Source organism: Lucilia sericata, unplaced genomic scaffold (genome assembly GCF_015586225.1).
Source record: "Lucilia sericata isolate MDLA Ls3-8-SP2 unplaced genomic scaffold, ASM1558622v1 Contig000794F_arrow, whole genome shotgun sequence".
In the NCBI taxonomy this organism is placed as follows: Eukaryota; Metazoa; Arthropoda; class Insecta; order Diptera; family Calliphoridae; genus Lucilia; species Lucilia sericata.
Genome location: NW_023994787.1, coordinates 70,132 through 87,854, shown reverse-complemented (window position 1 = coordinate 87,854; position 17,723 = coordinate 70,132). Strand labels below are relative to the sequence as shown.

Sequence of the window (17,723 nt, the reverse complement as noted above, 5' to 3'; positions counted from 1 at the left end):
ACTAGACTAGACTAGACTAGACTATAGACTAGACTAGACTAGACTATAGACTAGACTAGACTATAGACTAGACTATAGACTAGACTATAGACTAGACTATAGACTAGACTATAGACTAGACTAAAGACTAGACTATAGACTAGACTATAGACTAGACTATAGACTAGACTATAGACTAGACTATAGACTAGACTATAGACTAGACTATAGACTAGACTATAGACTAGACTATAGACTAGACTATAGACTAGACTATAGACTAGACTATAGACTAGACTATAGACTAGACTATAGACTAGACTATAGACTAGACTATAGACTAGACTATAGACTAGACTATAGACTAGACTATAGACTAGACTATAGACTAGACTATAGACTAGACTATAGACTAGACTATAGACTAGACTATAGACTAGACTATAGACTAGACTATAGACTAGACTATAGACTAGACTATAGACTAGACTATAGACTAGACTATAGACTAGACTATAGACTAGACTATAGACTAGACTATAGACTAGACTATAGACTAGACTATAGACTAGACTATAGACTAGACTATAGACTAGACTATAGACTAGACTATAGACTAGACTATAGACTAGACTATAGACTAGACTATAGACTAGACTATAGACTAGACTATAGACTAGACTATAGACTAGACTATAGACTAGACTATAGACTAGACTATAGACTAGACTATAGACTAGACTATAGACTAGACTATAGACTAGACTATAGACTAGACTTTAGACTAGACTATAGACTAGACTATAGACTAGACTATAGACTAGACTTTAGACTAGACTATAGACTAGACTATAGACTAGACTATAGACTAGACATAGACTAGACTATAGACTAGACTATAGACTAGACTATAGACTAGACTATAGACTAGACTATAGACTAGACTATAGACTAGACTATAGACTAGACTATAGACTAGACTATAGACTAGACTATAGACTAGACTATAGACTAGACTATAGACTAGACTATAGACTAGACTATAGACTAGACTATAGACTAGACTATAGACTAGACTATAGACTAGACTATAGACTAGACTATAGACTAGACTATAGACTAGACTATAGACTAGACTATAGACTAGACTATAGACTAGACTATAGACTAGACTATAGACTAGACTATAGACTAGACTATAGACTAGACTATAGACTAGACTATAGACTAGACTATAGACTAGACTATAGACTAGACTATAGACTAGACTATAGACTAGACTATAGACTAGACTATAGACTAGACTATAGACTAGACTATAGACTAAACTATAACCTATAGACTAGACTATAGACTATAGACTAGACTATAGACTAGACTATAGACTAGACTATAGACTAGACTATAGACTAGACTATAGACTTGACTATAGACTAGACTATAGACTAGACTATAGACTAGACTATAGACTAGACTATAGACTAGACTATAGACTAGACTATAGACTAGACTATAGACTAGACTATAGACTAGACTATAGACTAGACTATAGACTAGACTATAGACTAGACTGTAGACTAAACTGTGGACTAGACTATTGACTAGACTATAGACTGGACTATAGACTAGACTATAGACTAGACTATAGACTAGACTATAGACTGGACTATAGACTAGACTATAGACTGGACTATAGACTAGACTAAACTATAGACTAGACCATCGATTAGAATATTGACTAAATTATGGAATAGGCTATCATCCTTATCATTAACCTTTCTGCTTACTGGGTTGTTGCCTCGCTTATGTATTTAAAACGTCATCGTTGCGCATCATCACTTGTATTGTTTCATTGTTTGGTTTCTGTGTTCAACATTTGTTCATGTTCTCATTTTGTATGTGTGTTTTTTTTTCCTTCACAACTTTACTGCCTCCATTTTTGCATCCGAATTAAGGGAGGAGGTTTTTGCTATTTCCGTATTGATTTTTTATATGGCTTGTTTTTTTGTACATCGTTTTTTTCAGTAGTTATTTTCACATCTCTAAAGAATGGTATAAATGAATGAATGAATACGTTTTTTTTTTTTTGTTGGTATTATTGTTCTAGCAAATAATGCTTGTCTATTTGTCTAAGGTTTTTTTTTTTCAAAAACATTTTTTATTTATTTTATAAATAAATGTGGAAAAAAGTAAATAGTTTGCATTGTTATTTGTGAAAAAAAAGAGAGAGAGGAAAAAGCGAGGTACAAACAAGTCAAAAAAGTTAATAAAACACAAGCTATGTTTTTCTTTTTTTGTTGACTAACTATTGAATTTTCTTTTGAGTTAAGGTTGTTAACTTTTTTTTAAAACAATTTGTTTTTCATTTTTATATAAAAATTTAGATAATTCTAGTGAAGAAAGATACAAATTATAAAAGAGTTGTAAACTTTTTGAAGGGGTTAACTGGTAGTTTTTTATTTATAGTTTGTTTAAGAATATCGAGTTTATATGATTTACGGATCTTTTCAACTGTATGAAAAGAAAGCTTCGGAAGGAATGAAGTTTAAATAAGTGACTAAAATGAGAGCTAGAGTCTTTAAAGAGCCATAAATGACCAAGCACATTTTAGGTGTACTTAGGAAATAACTTACTTTAAAGTAATCACGTAATGCCATATACATCATATGTATGTATATTGAAGTACGTATTATTTTACCAGTTTTTTAACTCATTACTTTTCAATGTAGTTTTTTTCTAAGAGACGAACTAGAAAATGCACTCTAGTTGAATAGATCATAATTTTTGTCGGTGTATTTGAATACTTTAACTTAATTTTATTTATTTATATTTAATATTTATTTGTAAAGATTTCCATTTTTACAGCAGATTTCTTTCCATTTATTTGTCAACAACAATGCTTAATGTATGGAAATCTTGTAAGCAAAACTAATTTTTTTCTTTCAAATCTTATAACTTAATTATTTTCTTATAAACATATTTTGTTGTTAAACAATGTAGAAAATTATTGGTTTCTTTTTTGTGTAACCAACTAAACCAAAAAGAAGTTAAAAAGTATTTTGTTGACCATTAAAAGAAAATACAGAAAAAGAGACGACAAATTTAAAGGGAACAAAAAGAAGCTTAAAAAACATATTTTTGTTAACAACTCTTAAGCCGATTATGTACATTAATTTAGAGATTTTCATACTACAACGTCAACATACAATCAAAAATTATTAATTACCACTGTATTCATTCAAGTGGTTATTTTTTAAGTTTTTTTGGGGCTTTTTAATAAGTTAAGTGGGTAGAAAAATAAAATAAGTTAAAATTTGTAATCTCCAACTTATGCTATCTAAATTAGGTGTTTTTGAAGACAAGCTGATTTAGAGCCATAAACTTACAGAGTTTAGCTCTAGAACAGAGATAGGCAAAGAGCTCACGTCTTTTTGTTCTGCTGAAGATAAGAAAACATACAAATCCATAGAGTTGCAGATGCCCATTCTAGGACAATGATTAGAAAAGAGCACTTTTATATACTTACTCTCTTGCTATTACACAGAGCTCATTTATCACTCTTTGCCGGTATCTACTCTATAAAAATTTATTAATCGCTAGAAAAAGATCTCATCTGATTATGTTCAAGTAGTTTGTGAAAGATGTGAAATGCTTACAAAAGTTATAAGACCAGCAACTTTTCAATCACTATAGACTTTACCAATAAAGTTCACTTACCTTCTTAACCTTACCCTAGCCTTCTTAAATTGGCCATGTTAAATATAAATATTTTCTTATAATTTTCAATTTTCTATGCAAACAAACTGATACTGTTGTATTCACCTTAAACAATCATTATAAATTACGTGCGTTTCACAACTTAAATTATATTTTACCAATAAAAACAAAAAAATAATAATAATGATGGTTCAACACCATATCAAAGCAAAAAAAAATCTCATCTTTATAATAATGTTGTTTCAATTCACTTTTTTGTGCTATTCGTTCGTTACCTTTGTTTTACATTAAAAAAAAAAATTTTGTTTAAATTGTATTTTTTATGGCAGTTTTTTGTTTGTTTAGGTAAAGTCAATTTTGTGGTTTAATTTTATTTGCAATTTCAATGTCAATTTAATGATTAAAGAGCTCACTGGCGATGATGATAATGATGATGATGGGGTTTTTGTGATTACAATGTTGTAGGGAAAGTTAAAACAAGGAATGTCTAAATGTCTTGAGGAGGAGTGACTGAATTGTAGGGATTTTTACTTAACAAAATTGCGAGTTCCATTCCATTCGTCAAAGGATGAAATTGTCTGTCCGTCCATTCATTTTTATGTCCTTACAAATGTTTATGTACATGTTCTGTTAAGTTAACTTTTGCACTTTAACTTAATATAAATCATTTCGAAATTATCAACTGCTTCATCGTAATTATGTCATTTATCCAGTCTATCAATGTGTGAACCCTTGTAAACTTCACAAATCCTTTTCGAAACTAAAGAAAAGAAGTTATGTCTCATTCAGGAATCTTGTTTAAATTTGTCTCCCTTGTTCTAGAATGTCTTTAGAAGACAAATACACCCTCTTCTAAACAGTTTTAATCCAGTTCATTTTCATCGATTTTAGTTTAACATCCCGAAAGTTTGTAAATAGCTTTTGTAAAATAATAACTTTTATCACATACTTTTAGAAAATTGGGGGCAAGACAAGAAATTTGTAAAATCAAAAACTGATAATTCCGCTCTTACTTCAAAATATAGAAATCAGTTTAGAATCACAAAGACTTAATCAAGTATATCCTTATAGCGATTTTTATGTCCTTGTAAATATTGTGATCATTGAAAGTATAAAAATCCACTCAGACTCAACATCTAAGACAACTTACGATTGTCCGTCCGTCCGTTCATCTGTCGTCCATCCGTCCATCCATCTGTCCATCTATCTGTCGGTCCATTTCTTTGTATATTTGTCTGTCTATCTGATCATTAGTTTTCGTTTAATTATATTTGACCAAGGATCTAAACAGAATCTGAAACTGATAATTCCACTTTTACCACAAAGCTGAGATCCGTCCAGCCGTTTTTAAGTCGTATTCAATATTGTTGATATTCAATTGATCATCAACGTGAATGTATATAAATTGGCCCAAAATCGACATGTGTATATGTCGCCCTAGCTCTCCATCCAGTTGTCTATATATCTGCCGTCTATCTATTTCTTTGTTTATCTGTCTGTCTTTCGTTTTGGTGCTCAAAACACACATTTTGAATGCAACTTGACAATATTTACCACCTTTAGTTGGTATGTTAGACCATAGACCTAAACCGAATCTAAAACTGATGATTCCAGTTTTACTCCAAAGTATAAAAATCAGCTGAGAATCACACACTTTGTCGAATTAAATATGTATGTATGTAGATCCAATTTTATGTCCTTTTAAATGTCGTATTTGGTATATTCATCGATCTGAAAGTATATAAATCAGCTCAGAATTACCTTCTACGTCTGCTTAGGTATGTCGATCTATCTATCCGTCTATAGTTGTGTCCGTCCATCCGTCATAACTTCTATCATTTAAATGTCCTAAATGTCATGTGTCTATTTAGAACTTAAATATTCTTAAAAGAATAGAAACCAAACAGAAGAATTCTACTGTATATTATTTTTAATTTTCCACAAATACAAAAAAATTATAAAATAACATAATTTACATATTTATACCTTATAAAAAATTGAAAACAATAAATGTACAAAAAAAAAAAAAATTCCTCTATGGTGGTGCTAAGACCACCCATTATTTTCTTTAAAGATGCCCTTAGGAGTAGAGTTCTTATTACTTTTTTTTTACTAACAATACCTCAAAACCTCTACTCATATAAATTTTTTGTGTTTCGTGTGTATTTTATAACTTTACGCTTAATAAAAATTGTTTTCAATTTTTCTTCTTACAGTTTATTTTTTTGTCATATAAAATAACTAAAAAAAATTATTATGTGGCTTAACAGCTCATTGCCTTTTATGCCACACAGTCTGACAGCGAACGACAATATAGTGACTGACTTTTGTGGCACATGCGCTTTTAGGAGAGTAAATAACAAAAGAGAAAAAACTCACCCTTCTGTTGAGGCTTTTATTCGTTATAGAGCCCTTTTGTAAGGAGAAACCCTACAGTTCGGGGTAACTATCGTTTCGATAGACTACTTGTGGTATGTTAAATAACTAGTTTCTGAAGAATAACATTTTAAAGTGGTTTCACTTTAGATTACTTGGGAAGTGAACGATTGACTTCCCTATAGATTTAATAAGATGATTGTCTATTCCCTAGATTACATAGAGACACTAATAGAACCACTAACTTCTTTTTTAGGTTACAAAGATGTTCTAATAATCGAAGTTCGAATCGATCAATCAATCATTGACATATGCCTCTTTTTAACACTGCTGGGTATCTGTACCCTCTCTGTTTTTGTCATCAACATCCTCTAACAACAATGTGCCACACAGTATCCTTATTTTCAATATATTATTTTCTTATAGCTAAACGCTTAACAGTAAAAGTGCGTGTGTGTGTTTTCAGCGTCCTGTCGTTCGTCGGCATCGTGCCAAACAATAGAGCGTGTGCGTTTGAAGTGAAACAAGGGTGTTAATCTTAAACAAAAGATCACATCAATTTAATATTTAGTGCTACAATTAAATAACCCTACATAAAAAGTTATATAAAAATTTTAAAATTTTTCAAAAGATACTTAGTTTTTAAGCAAAGAGGGATAGATAGAGAATGAAAGGAAGAGGCGTAAATCCACATCTGTTTCCATTTTCGTATAAGTCCAACACTGTGCGTAAATTTATGAGCTGTTGTTATTTTAAGGTATTAGTTTTTTTTTTGGTATATTTTGTTATTTTCGATTAAAAATATTTTCGTTTTTAAGGGTTTATCAACATCATTATCATTATTATTACTTTTGTTCGATGTAGTCTGCAGTAAGGGAATCTTTAGTTATAAGGTCCTTTTAACAATTTGATTAAAACTGTTTTTTTTTGTTTCTTTCATATCTTTTGTTATTTTTCGGGGAGAATTGTTGTTCTAATGGCTTTTAATTTGTTTGCTTTTAATGAAAAAATATTTTTTGTGAAAAACAAATTAAGATAAATTTTCTTAAGAGCCATATTAAGTTTTGTTTCCAAAAGCCAGACATTTTAGTATTTATTTTGTTCTTTGGTTACTTATTGTTTACAAATTGAGGATAATTTATTAAAAAGTATTTGTTAATTAACAACAAAAAACGTGAAGAAATTAAAATGATGACTTAAGTAGTACCCTTTTACGAAGAAAAGAAACAAATTAATTTAAAAACAAAGAAATGAAATGTTTTAGTTTAAAATAAACAAATAAGAAATATTAGTAATATTTAAATTTTCGTTAAGAGAAAAGCCTTCTTTCCAGGAATGAATTTCTACATTGTTTTAATGAAACAATTCGTTGAAGGATTTCATGTAAGCAATTCATTTTATTAATGAAAAATGTTTCATGAATAATATGAATTATCATTATTATGAAATCACTTCATTACTGTTATCTCATAAATTCAATAAAAGGAGTGGAATTAATTTGAAAACAAAGAAATTAAATATTTTATTTTACAGTAATAGGAAAACTTTCATTTCAGTCATGAATTTCTACACTGGATTAAAGAAAAATGTCATTAAAAGTCGACTAAGGAAGCAATTCATTATATTAATGAGGAATGTTTCATTATTTCAATGAATTTCCATTAATTATGAAATCAATTATTATTTCATAAATTAAATAAAAGGCGACAAATAAATTTAAAAGTAAAGAAATTAAATTGTTTAGTTAGTTAGGTAGTTGGTTAGTTAGTTAGTTGGTTAGTTAGTTAGTTAGTTAGTTAGTTAGTTAGTTAGTTAGTTAGTTAGTTAGTTAGTTAGTTAGTTAGTTAGTTAGTTAGTTAGTTAGTTAGTTAGTTAGTTAGTTAGTTAGTTAGTTAGTTAGTTAGTTAGTTAGTTAGTTAGTTAGTTAGTTAGTTAGTTAGTCAGTTAGTTAGTTAGTTAGTTAGTTAGTTAGTTAGTTAGTTAGTTAGTTAGTTAGTTAGTTAGTTAGTTAGTTAGTTAGTTAGTTAGTTAGTTAGTTAGTTAGTTAGTTAGTTAGTTAGTTAGTTAGTTAGTAGTTAGTTAGTTAGTTAGTTAGTTAGTTAGTAGTTAGTTAGTAGTTAGTTAGTTAGTTAGTTAGTTAGTTAGTTAGTTAGTTAGTTAGTAGTTAGTTAGTTAGTTAGTTAGTTAGTTAGTTAGTTAGTTAGTTAGTTAGTTAGTTAGTTAGTTAGTTAGTTAGTTAGTTAGTTAGTTAGTTAGTTAGTTAGTTAGTTAGTTAGTTAGTTAGTTAGTTAGTTAGTTAGTTAGTTAGTTAGTTAGTAGTTAGTTAGTAGTTAGTTAGTAGTTAGTTAGTTAGTTAGTTAGTTAGTTAGTTAGTTAGTTAGTTAGTTAGTAGTAGTTAGTTAGTTAGTTAGTTAGTTAGTTAGTTAGTTAGTTAGTTAGTTAGTTAGTTAGTTAGTTAGTTAGTTAGTTAGTTAGTTAGTTAGTTAGTTAGTTAGTTAGTTAGTAGTTAGTTAGTTAGTTAGTTAGTTAGTTAGTTAGTTAGTTAGTTAGTTAGTTAGTTAGTTAGTTAGTTAGTTAGTAGTTAGTTAGTTAGTTAGTTAGTTAGTTAGTTAGTTAGTTAGTTAGTTAGTTAGTTAGTTAGTTAGTTAGTTAGTTAGTTAGTTAGTTAGTTAGTTAGTTAGTTAGTTAGTTAGTTAGTTAGTTAGTTAGTTAGTTAGTTAGTTAGTTAGTTAGTTAGTTAGTTAGTTAGTTAGTTAGTTAGTAGTTAGTTAGTTAGTTAGTTAGTTAGTTAGTTAGTTAGTTAGTTAGTTAGTTAGTTAGTTAGTTAGTTAGTTAGTTAGTTAGTTAGTTAGTTAGTTAGTTAGTTAGTTAGTTAGTTAGTTAGTTAGTTAGTTAGTTAGTTAGTTAGTTAGTTAGTTAGTTAGTTAGTTAGTTAGTAGTTAGTTAGTTAGTTAGTTAGTAGTTAGTTAGTTAGTTAGTTAGTTAGTTAGTTAGTTAGTTAGTTAGTTAGTTAGTTAGTTAGTTAGTTAGTTAGTTAGTTAGTAGTTAGTAGTTAGTTAGTTAGTTAGTTAGTTAGTTAGTTAGTTAGTTAGTTAGTTAGTTAGTTAGTAGTTAGTTAGTTAGTTAGTTAGTTAGTAGTTAGTTAGTAGTTAGTTAGTTAGTTAGTTAGTTAGTTAGTTAGTTAGTTAGTTAGTTAGTTAGTTAGTTAGTTAGTTAGTTAGTTAGTTAGTTCGTCAGTTAGTTAATAAGTTAGTTAGTGTCTCAGGTGAGAATCGAGGGCACCACCTCCGTTCTACCAGACTAGAACTCTAACCTACTGGAGATCACATGTTTTAGTTTATGTATATAAACATTAAATATTAGTGATATTTTAATTTACAATAAGAAAAAAATCTTCGTTCTAGGCATGAATTTTTACATTGGTTTAATGAAAAATATTATCAAAAGCAATTCATTACATTAATAAAGAATATATCAATTTGAGTTTTCATTCCATCAACTTTATGAAATCTCTTCATTAGTATAATGAAATAAACCATAATTCTAGGGAATATATATCATGAATTCAATGAAACATTTTCATATACTAATAAAGTAGTTTTTGTTGAGAATAATTTTGAAATTTTCGTATAAAAAATATTAAAAATTTTTCGCTGGGGACTTATAGATATTTTTTGCCAAAAAATATTCATCTGTCAAAAAAGCAATAATCTTTCTATATTAAAACTTCTCGACATAATCAAGGTATGAAAAAAATGTATTTTCCTATGCCATAAATAATGACAGCTTTGAAAATAATCATAGAATAACACACTTTCCCTAAATAGCATCATTAATCATTACCTTTTTTCCAAACAGTATTTTCATTTATCTCAATAACACTTTCAAACAATAAAAATATAAAACCCTTAAATTCTAACAAACATTTACTGCATAGACATTTTTTTCCTAAAACCAAATTTCAAAAAATTCTTTTTGTAAATCAAACACGTTGCCATTATTTTGACAACATCATAGAGGGCTGAAAATCATCACTAGCATTCAAACATTGACAAATATCATTGCTTAATTATGACAATTTTATTTCAAATACATTTTCTACTACACATTTCCTTTTTTTGTGTACTTAATTTTTGTTATAATTCTTTTAACCGAAAAAAAGGCCAGGTGTGCTATTTAATCTATCAAGATAAATGTTAAAATTGTGTAATTTTAGCAATTGATTGGTGGTTGTAGGGAAAAGATTTCAATGCTGTGGATAAATTTTACTACCTGAGTAGTATTTTCTATTTCCAAATTCATACCTTTACTCTCGATAAATTAAACCTTGAGCTAAGAGTTTGGTAGTTTTTTTTTTGTGAGTAGGATTGTTTAATAGACGTGGCACGTGTGTTTTAGATTTTAGGCAATTATTTGTATTTTAGTACTCGTTATCAGGGCAATTGTATATTTTAATCATAAGTATTGTAATTTAAATCACAGGAAATTACACAAATGTTTATAACAACTTAATTTTGGTGTTTTTTTTAATGAAGAGGAAGAGTATGGTGTCAAATTTTTAAGGTAATCCATATGAAACCGTTATATAGAATATTAGTTAATAAGTTTTATCAGTTCTCTAGCGGACATATTTTAATACCCACCATAAAAAAAGATGGGGGGTCATTTCACACATCGAAATATTGATCACAGACCCACAAAAGTATATGTATTCTGGGTCCTTATTCAATTTTAAGACGATCTAGCCATATCCGTCCGTCCGTCTGTCTTTTGAAAGCACGATAGAGTCCGAACGGAAAGAGCTAGAGGGTTGAAATTTTCCACAAATATTATCTATAGATAAGGTTTGTTTGGTATCTTTATCGGATATCGGTCCACGTTTTCGGATAGCCCCCATACAAGTGGACCCCCGAAAAACAGCTTTAACAGGTATATCTGTTTTAATCCTTACTGTTTAGACAACCCTATGCGTACTTCCGAAACTCCCCAGGTTTATGAGGTTTGATTTAAAATAAAAACTCAACATTCTCCTCCTTCCTGGCTAAAAATCGACTTTTGACTTTCTCCTTGGACTTTTATTAAGCTATATATATGTTTAGATGTAAATGAACAATAGTGTGGGTGAGATATTATCAAAAACAGTTATCTTTTGAAACGCCTACTGATAACACTTTGTATGGTGTATAATATCCCAATTTCGCTGATTCCCGCACATTTGAATTAAGAAAAAAGCTGTCGTGGTCAAATATGAGCAGAATGGCCCATAGAAAAACCACCTAAAGTTGGTGTCTATATCATCCAAATCAGTCTAAAATAAGTTGCTAAAACATCAACCAATAACGTTTTATACACGCTACACAAATATTATGTTTAAACTTATGATTGTAGTATAAACATATTATGGATATTTTAACTATTTCACCGAAATATTTTCCTATTTATCATAACATTAGTATACATGATCATATTATGATCAAAATTGTAAACAAAATAGTATGTTTGTATTGTTATCATTCATTAGTTGTTGGAAAAATAATTATATTTCAGTGTATCATATTCAAATTTATAATTACCATGAACATGAAAATGTTTACAGAAACTATAATATAGTTAAAATCTAATTAGGATAACTATTATATATTTTTGATAACAATGTAATGTTACAATGAACATGGTATAGTTGTAGTAACCATGTTTTTTTCTCTGTGTGCATTTACCTCTGTAAATTTATTGGTTGATGTGGGATATATGAACAATTCCAAAAATTCTCACCAAACAAAAGAGGGTGCTCTTGTATCTCCATATTTCTTTGGTGAAACGTTACCCGAACAGACAGATAAAATTATGTTATCATTTGCACTTGTTGTTGTACACTGTAACATGATCCTATAGTAATTTGACAAGACAAACCAGCTCCATTGATAACCCTTACTTGAACTCTAGTAACTAAGAACATGAAAAATTTCTTGCTTTAAAAAAATATATCGGTAATGTACTCTTTTGATCTCTTGTTCTCAAATGTAAAAAAACCTATTACCACACATGCCGATGCCCGTTTTAAAACTCAATTACGCTTTGCTGAGATATATTTCGCTCTCATAAGTACATAAGCTTTTAAATGTAAAAAACAAATCAGAGAGCAAAGCCGATGCCTGTTTTAAAGCATATTTAGGCTCTGTTATAAAATATTTAGCTCTCTCTTTGTCGATGCCTGCTTTAGAGCGAAGTCGACCAAAAAGAAATGTACTTTAAATGAGAGTTTTAAAGGTCTTGATAAAACTTAGCAATCAAATAGAGAAAGAGGGGGTCAGAGAGAGTATGTGTTAATAAAAGTTCGCAAGTAATGAGAGAGGAAGAGATATAATGAGTTGATATAAGTTAGCATGTAAAGAGAGATAATTTTGCAGACATTGAAGTTGTATCTAAATAAAAAATCGATAAGTATACGTACTCTGAAACGATTTTTGTTACTAATTGCTTTAGAGATTCGCTTATTACAAATTCTATATTTAAATTAAAATGGCAAATATGTATGTATTAATGATATGGACTATAATATCAGATTTTTAAATCCTAAATTTTGATATTTTTTAAAAACACAAAAGAATTTAAGCAAATTACTATTGCTTGACCTTTGCCGCAACAGTTACCTTCATTTACAATTGATTTTTATCTATTTTAATAAGCTGGAACATAATTAAGTTATAGCCAATTAGTAGAGGAAATAATTTAAGACCAGTTTAAGAAAAAAATATATATATTTTTTACACGAGCGTAAACAAATTTTTATCACAAGGTAATAAATCTTAATTAAAACCTTTATACCAATTTATATTACTATAAATTTCATTTGTAAAATAAAACCTTTTTTTGTAATAACAAATAAATTTTTATCATTTCACCACCATCTAAAAGTCATAAATTTATTAAAAAAAATTTTTTATTAAATAATATTCGTAAAAATTAAATAAAACTTCTTTTGTTACATCAATAACCACCAAACGGCTACCTTAAAGGTTTATAACTTAATTTCGGTTTATTATTATGAAAAAAATATATTTTTATTAAAAATTGTAGATCTTTTTAAGAAGATAATAAAAAGATGAAAAAATAGAATCATTTACATGTGTTTTAAATAAAGGCGCCAATAATCTGCAAAGAAAAACATTAAATATTAATAAATGTATAAAAGTAGAGTTAAATTATGAGGTTAAAACAGAGGTAGGCATAAAGAGAACAAGACTGGGCTAGTAGAAGACTATTGCTTAAAATCTGTTGTTTGACTTTTCTGTTTCAAATTTTTATAAATTTCATTGTAAAAGAGAGTAAACTAAAAACAGCTGATTGCTTTCAGCCCCTGCTACATATGTGTGCCAACCACTGCTGAAGTATTTACAAAAAATTCATTATAATTAAAGCAAATTTGTTAGCTGACTAATTAATTTGAAATAAATTCACAAATTTGAAATGTTTATAAAAAAATTCAAGAAACTAAAAACTACTGACTCTTAATTAAAAATGCGTTAACAAGTATTTAAGCCCATAAATGTCTTAGTATCTGGGTATTGCCTAATAGCTGGATAAACAAGATTTTCTTGGTTTCCAAATCATAGACGCTTATTTTTCGAGTAGATATGTATTGTTTTGTTTTTGTTTTATAGAAAGAAACTTGTGTTTTAAAAGTAATAAATTAGTTGAAAATATTTATCATGTTAAGCATAAATCTTAATTGGACACATGCAGATGAGATGATAAAACTCATCTCTTATGCCAGTGGTAATCATTTTTCAAACAGTTGAAATGCTTTATTTTGTTGTGGTTTTAAATGTGAAATTAATAAAAAGATGACATACATATGTATGAAGATGCGCTACATATGCTATTATTGATACAGAGTTGGATTTGTAACAGTTTAAATTGAATTGTATCTCGAACTTTGGACATAATATTACTTCCAGCAAAAAGTCTAAATGAATGAAAATCTTGCCTTAATTTGCCGCCCCTGAAACTTTGTGTAGCACCTTCCAAAGTCGCCTTGGCTCCACCATTAATTTCCTCTTATCTGCATATTTATATATTTTCCATTTAAAACAAAAAAGTGGTGTTTTATTGATAGTCTTTAAACAAAAAAATGTGTAAAAAAACATTTCATTAAAATTGTCATTAAATTAATCATTTCATTTGGGAGTCTCTGGCATAAATTAAGCCTGAGGTTAAGAAAGTTGAATTGTTTTAAACAAACGTTTTATATTAACTTGATTATTTTTGCCTGATGAACAGTGTTGACCAGTAAAGCTCATTTATAAATATTTGTTTTAATAAATTGGAAAAAATTGGAATTAAAACAAAATATGTAAAAAATAAACATTTAATGCTTCAGGTTTAAGCAAATAATTATTTAAAGAATATTAATTAATCGTAAAATCATTTAATGATTAATTTTGTGTGAGAAATTTTACAAGTTTTGTTTTTTCGTGATAGTCGTTAGTGTGTTTAAAATGGTTCCACAACCTTTTAACAGCTTTTATAATATAAGGCAGATATATATTAATAGATTAGTCTATGGATTAGTCTATTGGCTAGACTATTGACTAGTCTATGGACTTGTCTATTATCTAGTCTCTGGACTATGGATAAGTCTATGGACTAGTCTATTGACTAGACTATTGACTAGTATATGGATTAGTCTATTGACTAGACTATTATCTCGTCTATGGACTTGTCTATTAATAAGCCTATGGGCAAGTCTATTGACTAGTCTCTTTACTAGTCTATGGGGAAGTCTATGGGCTATTCTATGGACTAGTCTATGGACAAATCTATGGGCTGGTCTATGGACAAATCTATAGACTAATCTATGGACTAGTCTAATGACTAGTCTATAGATTAGTTTATTGATTAGTCTATGGATTAGTCTATTGACTAGACTAAGGATTCGTATATTGACTAGCTTATTAACTAATATCTGGACTAGTCTATGGATAAGTCTGTGGTAGTATATTTACTAGTCTATGGACCAGTCTATTGACTAGTCTATTAGTCTATTGACTAGACTATTATCTCGTCTATGGACTTGTCCATTAACAAGCCTATGTATCAGTCTATTGACAAGTCTATGGATTAGTCTATTGACTAGTCTCTTTACTAATCTTTGGGCAAGCCTATGGGTTATTCTATGGACTAGTCTATGGACAAATCTATGGCCTAGTCTGTGAACAAATCTATAGACTAGACTTTGGACTAATCTATGAACTAATCTATTGACTAGTCTATGGATTAGTTTATTGATTAGTCTATGAATTAGTCTATTTACTAGACTATTGAATACTAAACTCCGGACTAGTCTATGGACTAGTCTATTAACTAGTCCATGGAACAGTCTATTGACTAGTTAATGGATTAGTCTATTGATAAGACTATTATCTCGTCTATGGAACAGTCTATTGAATAGTCTATAGATTAGTCTATTGACTAGTTTATGGATTAGTATGTTATCAAGTCTCTTTAGTAGTCTATGGGCAACTCTATAGACTAGACTATAGCCAAGTCTATGAGCTATTCTGTGGACTAGTCTATGGAAAAATCTACGGACTAGTCTATTGACTAGACTATGGATTAGTCTATTGACTAGACTATTGACTAGTCTATGAACTATTTTAGTGACTAGCCTATGGAGTAGTATATTAGGTAGTCTATGGACAAGTCCATGGACTAGTCTACTGACTAGTCTATGGAGTAGTCTATTGGCTAGTCTATTACATCGTCTATGGACTTGTCTATTTACTATCCTATTGACTATCCTATGAACCAGTCTATTGACTAGTCTATGGATTAGTCTATTTTCTAGTCTCTTTACTAGTCTATTGACTAGTCTCTTTACTAGTCTATGGGCAAGTCCATGGACTATTAAATGGACTAGTCTGTACAAAAATCTATGGACTAGTTTATGGATTAGTTTATTGATTAGTCTATTGACTAGTCTATGGATTAGTCTATTGACTAGTCTATGGATTAGTCTATTGACTAGTCTATGGGCTTGTCTATTGACCAGATTATTGACTAGTCTATGAACTTGTCTATTGACCAGCTTATGAACTAGTCTTTTGGCTTTTTTATAGACTAGTCTATTGATTAGTCTGTGGACTTGTCTGTGGACTAGTCTATTGATTAGTCTAGCAAAACTGTTTCATCTTGCAATTAGTCAAATAAACCCTTTTGTAGCTAAATATCTTACACAAATTTTCAACAAATTTTTCACTGCCCCCTTTTCTCATCATCACAAAATTATTAATTATTAAGTTTATAAAACAAAAAATCATAAACTATACCATTTTATAACTTTACGCACAGTTGGTGGTCGTTATGCCAGTTTAATATTTATTTTATTATATTGAATATTATATTTTCAAGACAATTTTCAAATAAACTGCCAATTTTTATTAAAAAATAACACAAATTTTAAACAAAAATTTTTGAAAACCCATAAAGAAATCAATAATTATTTATGCTCTATTAAAAAAAATGAAATTAAAAATCAAATAAATAAATTTATTTAAATTTCACATAAAAATTTCAAAAAAATGCCGTCAAACTCACACGAAAATAGCAATTAAATAATCAAAATATACCAAACAAAAAACTTGAGTAGGTGTTGCATTATTTTAAGAAAATCTACTCCAAATACTTATTAATATTTAATATGCATATTTGAAATGAAGAGAAGGAAAAAACATAAAATATTTATACCAATAATTTAGTTATTTTTGGAAAAAAGCTGTATTTAAAGGTTTCGTTTTATTTTCTAGAAAAAAAATACTATTGAACATACAGACAAAATCAATGAATACTAATGATATTTTAATGAACAATTAATTGTTTGGCCCCCTTAACAATATTAAACATAATAATGACAATAATGATGATGTTGCCTCTAATGATCATTAATGTCTTTTTATATTTTTTGAACTAATAATAGAGTAGAGCAGCAATTTGAAGAGACTACCTGCTGGGGGTTTGCATACTATTTTTCCGTTTTGAAATTTTTTGGTTTTATTCTTCGGAAAATAACAATCAAATATTTATTGATTTTATTTCATATTTATAATGAACAAATAATAATAATAATGTTTGTTATAACTAAATGTCTATAAACAACTGAACATAAAAGTTTCTTTGTTTTCTTTTAAGTTTGTTATAATATTTGTTAATAACTTATGTAAATTAAGTGAAAATTTATTGCAAAGACAATGAGATAGTTGGTTTTGGGTAATATTTTAGTTTTATTAGTTGGGGCTTAAATGTGGTAATTCATTAACCCTTTAAGTGTTGAAAAAAAGTTTTTTTTTTTTTAATTGCCTAATTAGGGGAACTAGAAGCAAACAACTTAAAATAAGTTTTTGTTTAGTTTTGACAAACAGACAGACAAACAGATAGATAGACAGGCAGACAGACAGACAGATAGATAGACAGACGGACAGACAGACAGACAGACAGACAGACAGACAGACAGACAGACAGACGGTTAGACAGATATACAGACAGATGGACAGACAGACAGGCAAAGGGATTAGAATAACAGATAGATAGAATAAAAGGTTATAATCCGGTTAGAAATTATCATTATACATGATTTACAGAGAGACAGACAGACA

The 17,723-nt window shown here is 28.8% G+C and overlaps 1 pseudogene; it reads left to right on the top strand.

Moving 5' to 3' along the window:
* LOC119608114 overlaps nucleotides 1-17,723 on the top strand; it is a 108,044-nt pseudogene that overhangs the window by 20,552 nt on the left and 69,769 nt on the right.